This window comes from Diadema antillarum, unplaced genomic scaffold, assembly GCF_040938485.1.
Source record: "Diadema antillarum isolate AM-2024a unplaced genomic scaffold, OU_Dant_1.0 seq00000368_RagTag, whole genome shotgun sequence".
NCBI classification, from domain to species: Eukaryota; Metazoa; Echinodermata; class Echinoidea; order Diadematoida; family Diadematidae; genus Diadema; species Diadema antillarum.
The window spans coordinates 1,313,078-1,320,462 of record NW_027271369.1 but is presented as its reverse complement, the minus strand read 5'-3'; positions in this window follow the sequence as shown (position 1 = coordinate 1,320,462).

Below are 7,385 nucleotides of genomic sequence, written 5' to 3'. Positions count from 1 at the left end.
CCTTAACTTTACTTTCTTACCTCTGAAACAAGACATATAGGACTAAGCTGCTAATGTCAAATTAATACCTGCAAACAATGCAATGACAAGAGTGTCTGAAAAGGGCGCGGCTACTAATGGCATTATCATATTTATTTGCTATACACGCATAACATAAAGAGTGATGATATTAATTATGATCAAATAAACAAGTCACATTACCTCTTGTCTCTTCAAAAGCAAAAATCAAGCTGTGAATACTAGTACGTAGTTGATATTCAGTACGAGTATGGATTAATGAAGAGGGTTTATCTGGACCAAAAAGACAGGAAAGTGTATCAGCTATTTGATTCTTTAAACTATTATTATTGTGAAGGATGTAACAAGGGTGATAAAACCAGAAGCGGTAATTGTGGTGTAGAGTACAGGAAATATTCGTTTCCGAAGTGTGGACAAGCACTACGTTATCCACCCCGGTTAGCTCGAAAACTAATCACAATGAATAATAATGGTTAGAATGTATCCATGTTCTTTTTTTTTTTAATGCTCAGTATTTGGGGGTATAGTATAACCACAAACAGGCTTTTTCGAAACATTTCACTCTTGAATGGTACTTTGATTCTTAATCACCATAAGTGCATAAATGAATCCATTTATTAGAATCACCTCTGAGTTTGTTGAACTGTCTATTTTCATATTGCATCCTCAGTGTAAAACAATTTTCTTTGTTTATTCGTTTGTTTGTTTTAATATGTATGCCTACTGTCTTTATGGATTCTGTGGGAGAGCGGCATTGTCGTGTTGACAACGCTGATTCAAGTCAATTCAGTTTGATTCAACTGATTTTATTTCCATGTAAAGCAAAACAATTCATAACGCTTACATGAGTAAAAAATTTCAAATCACACAAATTTCAATAATATGCATAATACTATCATAATGATTTTGTTTTTATCTTTTGGTAAATGAACTAATGCCCCAGTCACATATAAACACGGATGCTCAAGGATTTACACGGTGATCTGGGGAGATCCGGGGACGTCCGGGGAGATCCGGGATTTTGGTATGACTGTACACACGGTATCAACACGGCAGCTACACGGATAAGGCCGGACGAGCGCGGCGTCTACACGGACAAACACGGCATCTACACATATCAACACGGCAGCTACACGGCAGCCACACGGACCAACCCGGATTGATCTGCCAACACGGCAATCCCCGGATGACGCCGGATGTTTTTGACCTCCAAAAGTTGCCGTGTTGGCCTCCCGGCTTCAACACGGATCTCTCCCCGGATCAGATCCGGGGTGGTCCGGGGTGATCCGGGATGTCTATGTGACTGGGGCATAAGTAAGCCATTAAAATTACACTGTTTACACTGCATATGGAAAAAAAGAAATCCACATGAAAAGCAAAACTAGTAAATTTTGTGAATACTCGGATTGTGGGCAACCCCTTTAGGGAGGTTTTTTTAAGTTTCATACGGAAAGAATACCATAATTCTACGACTTGCAGCGAAAACAAACAGAGATAGTTAATGGTAGAAAGGGCAACCTGAACTCTGGTGGAGGGGTGATCCATGGGCCATCATAGTTTGTGCATGGTGCAACATCGTAAAGCCTACTGTATATGTTCTGACTCAGAAATAGTGGTTCGAATGACTGACGTAAAGCCAAGGAACATGTGAGAACAATAGCAGTCGTCAGACATTCTACGAGGTTAGTGTGTGCAGATGAACACAAATATGAATGGAAAAATGAGAAGGGATGGATAATGAAAGAAAGAGAGAGAAAGTCTCTATTGAGTAAGTCTTCAAAGTGCAAAGTTCAGCAAATATTATTTGAACTGATCACTGAAAAAAAAAAAGAAATCTACTGTCTAGTTCTCGCACTGGATTGCAATGCAAGTTTGCAAGTTATGGCTATTGTCATCTTGTTTACAGTTTGTCATCCTATACAGCTGGTACAGTCCGGCATCTGCAAACATTACCTGAGGTCCATGGGGCATTGGTAATCTTAATATCATCCTCGAAATATGCTACAAAACTTCTTAATACTAAACTTAAAGGCATCACTTAACCGCATGCTACAAGACTCTTTGATACCGCGTAAATACAAAGCTATGAAAAATACAGGAGTGAACATAATCAACTTAAAATGAAAATCTACGAACTACCGGATTCATCTTATTCGACGTGTTCGAACAAAGTAGTGATAGATAATCCATTTCATTAATTTAGTAAACGGTGGATGACTTGGTGATATTTGGTCATACCTTATAAATCACTTCTCAAAAACAGAGTAATTTAGCGATATTTCAAGACCGTAGTAGGGAGAAAGCAAAGAAGAATAAATCTCTACGTGACATACATATATGGTATGAGGTGACTCACCTCCCTCATGTAGTTAAAACTAACACGTACAATGTCAATATGGGCGTCAGTGGTACAATGATATGTGTTCCTTACTGTGCTGAAAGTATACATCCATACTGCCATATCTAACTCACTGGTGGTTCAACGCAGATTCACAAAATGTATTCAGGGGAAAACGTTACATACAATATTACAAGTGATATTAATCATCAATTTTCTCCCACAAATACGTTGATGTGTAGCCGATTAAGATGAATTGATGAAAACTGTGACACCAAGCGTATATTTTAATGTCTTTTAGAAGTGCTAATAGAGGACATGTTTGTAATAATATTCTTGAAATGGTATATTTTACTCCAGAGTTTCGGAGCTCACATCCGGAAGGAAGGATTGGTTCACTTGTTTGCATACTAGCAGTAAGGGCTGACAAAGGTGTTGAAATGATTGAAGGCTGCGTGCTTGATTATGTTGATGAATGCGGTTTTTTTGCTAATGTCACTAGGACTGAAGACCCAAGCTAAATTGTCACTACCAATGACCAACTCCACCCATCACCCCCATACCCTCCCCAAGGCCCATTTATTCCTTCATTCTCACCTCCAGAAAGACGTCTGTGGATGTTGTTGTTGTTGTTGTTGTTGTTGTTTAAGGATATGCATTGTCTTCATTTTCATGTGGGTCTAACCCCAAAGTCGCTAGGGCGACAAGACCCCGTACCTACAAAATGTCAAATATTCAGGAGAGCAAAAGCAAAAAACAAACATGGCAGCCAAAGCACAATATCAAATGGGATTGCCTTTCTTTTGACATGCCGTGGTAATAAGCGTCTGCACGCGAGCTCTATCATGTGTGTCTGTCTGTGTGTGTTTGTTCTGTGTATTTGGCAATGTAACGTGCTTCAAGGAACCTACTGAAGTATTACAAGGTAAAATGTATATGACACACCAAACCTATCATGCATAATAATGGATATTATGTCATTTCGACAGGATTGTGGAAACGCGTTCATGGGCGCTCATCATTTGTGCTCTGTATAACCAGTCATGTTTTCTTCCTCACGTTCTTTATCTCTATATCTCTTTCTCTCTTTCTTTTTCACACACGTACACTCTCGTAGACGTGGACATACACACGCACACACTCATATGCACATTGATTATGCAAAAACAACTTTTCCTCCAATTGATCCTGTATCCTGAGTACTTATCATGATGTCCGCCAAAATTCCAGTAATCGGTGAGCGATCGTTCCTTGACGTCCGCAGTGAAACAATCCCATTGTGAAATCTCGAGTTCATTTCCTCTAAACCATTGACGGGCATCCGGGCGGAAGTCTAGCACATTCTTATCGAGGTTCGGTTGGCACTGTTTATTTGTCATAAAATAATGAGTCTGTCTATCGAAAGAAGAAGGCCTAGGTCCATCAAAGATTACATAGTATTTACACATAGCTTACAGGGGCCGTGGAACATTTTCAGTCATAGGGGAAGCTGGGGCGCTGAGGGCCGGGGTGGTGAAGGATCAATGATATCCCCTCCCCCACTTCGACGGGAAGAATCTCCTGAAGACCTCTTGCAATTTTGTTGATTTTTTTTTTTATAAATTGCATGATAGACACGTTGCCATGACAACTAGAGGCAGAATTCATGTCCAGTGAAGAGTGGGCTCTCGTGTAGTTTAAGCCTTCCTGTTTGTTTGTCTCTCTGTGTTTCAGCCATATGAGAAGTTATTGCGCTAGAGCAAGGGTCTTTTCAGCTTCCATACATTCAGAAACATTTAGGCCTATATCAAATTGTTGTTGGGAAACATACATTCCCCGAATTTCTGCCGATTTCAGGATGTACTCCATGAACAATGTGTCGTGAGTCCAACTTGGTAAAATTCTTTAAAGCCATAGGCCCTTACATTATTTTTTTTAAAGTTGTGGTTCAGAATCCTGCGATTGTTGCAGAAGTAGATCTGATGTGCTTCTCTCTTGTTGTCTGTTGTTTTTGTTGTTGATATACACTTTATGCCGTTCTGCTTGTCAGCCTGTTTACAGAATGCCACTGCTTATTTTACTATGTTGTTCACCATAAGCGTGACATGCTCATAACAACGTGAGGAAACTTACGTACCCTTTTTACACCTCTATAACACCTCATGTATATATTGATAAGTAAATATGTTTATTCCGCAGACCTTCAAACATTCATCCAACAATAATAGGAGGGACCAGGGACAATGTTGTGCCATTGTCACACGATCCCGACGCTATTCTATAGATATGTCTGTATAGTATAGCAGAGTATGAAAGAAAGAGGGTCATACACAAAGGGTGAGCGTTTGCCGTGCAGTATATGAGGTATCAATTTATCGGTGTTTATGATGATGATGATGCAGAAGTTTTTATTTGTGTGTGTGTGTGTGTGTGTGTGTGTGTGTGTGTGTGTGTGTGTGTGTGTGTGTGTGTGTGTGTGCATCCTTCGTAGGACAAATAACGGATCGCATTGACCGATGACGCCATATCATTATGTGTTTGGGACTAACTGAAAGAGAACCGTGTCGTTATCCATCAAGACATGCCCACATTGGATCCAACACCCCCACCCCCACCCCCACCCCCACCAACGGCGTAAATCCGTGCTGAGGAGGGGGGGGGGGATGATCGGCGATAGTCACCATCACCACAATTACAAGCCCATAACCGAACGGGTGCAGCCAGTGACGTACACCGTGGCGGGTTGGTCAAGACATGGGTGGGGGGCACCTCTTGGAAAAGTAATTTTGAGGGTGTGTATGCTTGCTTGTGCGTGCGTGCGTGTGTATGTGTGTGTGCGCGTATGTGCGTGTGCTGTCAGTCTGGAAACTGTAATGGAGACTGCAATACATAACGAAATGTGATACATTCCACTGCGCAGTCATTTTTTTCCTTATGGATTATGGAATGACGGTGTGAAACGACAAATTACTGGCAGCAACATCAGGAGAATTGCATAACAATTAAATGCGAGCGAGCGTGAAAATTTTGACATTTTACAGTCCCCAAACTGCCGTTTGTAGCTATATTTTTTCGCTTTGGAAATTAAGGGGGCGCATCGGACGCAACTGCTGGCAATTACTGGCAGCGACATCAGGAGATATGACATAACGATTATATGCGAGCGAGCTTGAAAATTTTGATATTTAACAGTTCCAAAACTGCCGGTTGTAGCTATATTTTTTCGCTTTGGAAATTAAGGGGGGCGCACCGGGCGCAATTATTACTGCTGGCAATTACTGGCAGCGACATCAGGAGAATGACATAACGATTATATGCGAGCGAGCGAAGCGAGCGAGCTTGAAATTTTTGACATTTTACAGTCCCAAAACTGCCGGTTGTAGCTATATTTTCTCGTGTTGGAAATGAAGGGGGGGGGGGGGGACGCACCGGGCGCAACTGCTGCTGACAATTACTGGCAGCAACATCAGGAGAATGGCATAACGATTAAATTCGAGCGAGTTTCAAAATTTTGACATTTTACAGTCCCAAAACTACCTTTTGTAGATATATATTTTTTCGCTTTGAAAATTAAGGGGGGGGGGGGGGCGCACCGGGCGCAACTGCTTGCAATTACTGGCAGCAACATCGGGAGAATGGCATCACGATCAATGCGAGCGAGCGAAGCGAGCGAGCATGAAAATTTTGACATTTTAGTGTCCCCAAACTTCCGTTTGTGTAGCTATATTTTTTTCGCTTTGGAAATTAGGGGGGGGGGCACCGGACGCAACTGGTGACAATTACTGGCAGCGACATCAGGAGAATGACATAACGATTATATGCAAGTGAAGCGAGAGAGCTTGAAAATTTTGACATTTTACAGTCCAAAAACTGCGGGTTATAGCTATATTTTTTCGCTTTGAAAATTATGGGGGGGGGGGGGCGCACCGGGTGCAACTGCTGGCAATTACTGGCAGCAACATTAGGAGAATGACATAACGATTATATGCGAGCGAGTGCAGCGAGTGAGCTTGAAAATCTTGACATTTTACAGTCCAGAATCTGCCGTTTGTGTAGCTGTATTTTTTCACTTTGGAAATTAAGGGGGGGGGGGTGCAACGGGCGCAACTGCTGTCAATAACTGGCAGTGACATCAGGAGAATAGCATAACGATTAAATGTGAGCGAGCGGAGCGAGCGAGCTTGACAATTTTGACATCTTTCAGTCTCAAAACTGCCGTTTGTAGCTATACTTTGGAATAAGGGGGCGCACCGGGCGCAACTGCTGGCAATTACTGGCAGCAACATCAGGAGAATGGCATAGCGATTAAATGCGATCGAGCGGAGCGAGCGAGCTTGAAAATTTTGACATTTTGCAGTCCAAAAACTGCCTTTTGTAGCTATATTTTTACGCTTTGGAAATTAAGGGGATGGGGCGGATCTGCCACTGGTAGTCAAGGGTGTCGGTTTATGTTCATGATTTGGGGAGGTATGACCAGCGAGGGGGCGTCGAAGTGACCAATAATGGGGGAAGGACATCCAAAATCTGCACTTTAGAACATCCTCTAATATTATTGTTTGTGTTTGTGTGTGTGTGTGTGTGTGTGTGTGTGTGTGTGTGTGTGTTTTATATACATGAAAAAGTTAGGAAATAGCCCAGGTCAAGTCTTATTATTGGCAATGCAAGGCATTTTGATATAGACTAGCATGTAAAGCAACACTGCAAAATCATTAATGATCTAGCTTTGATATAACGAAGCGTAAGGTACAAAGGTGTACATTCTACATCACATTGCGCAACGTTGCAGCGACTCTTTTTGCCGTTCGGATGTTCTGAGTACACTGCGCACATCCTGCTTATATTCAGAATGCCAACCAGGAATCACGCTGAATCGCAATATTTTGTCGGCTCCGGACTTTTTGAACAATGTTTCGCGCTATATATACCTCTTTGATTATGGTTAAAAGAAATCTTAGAAAAATATCTTATTTCTTGATCCCCCATTCATGTCGATTTCAAAAGCAGTTTACTAACACTTGAATTACCATTTTGGTAAGTTTTTTATTCTTTT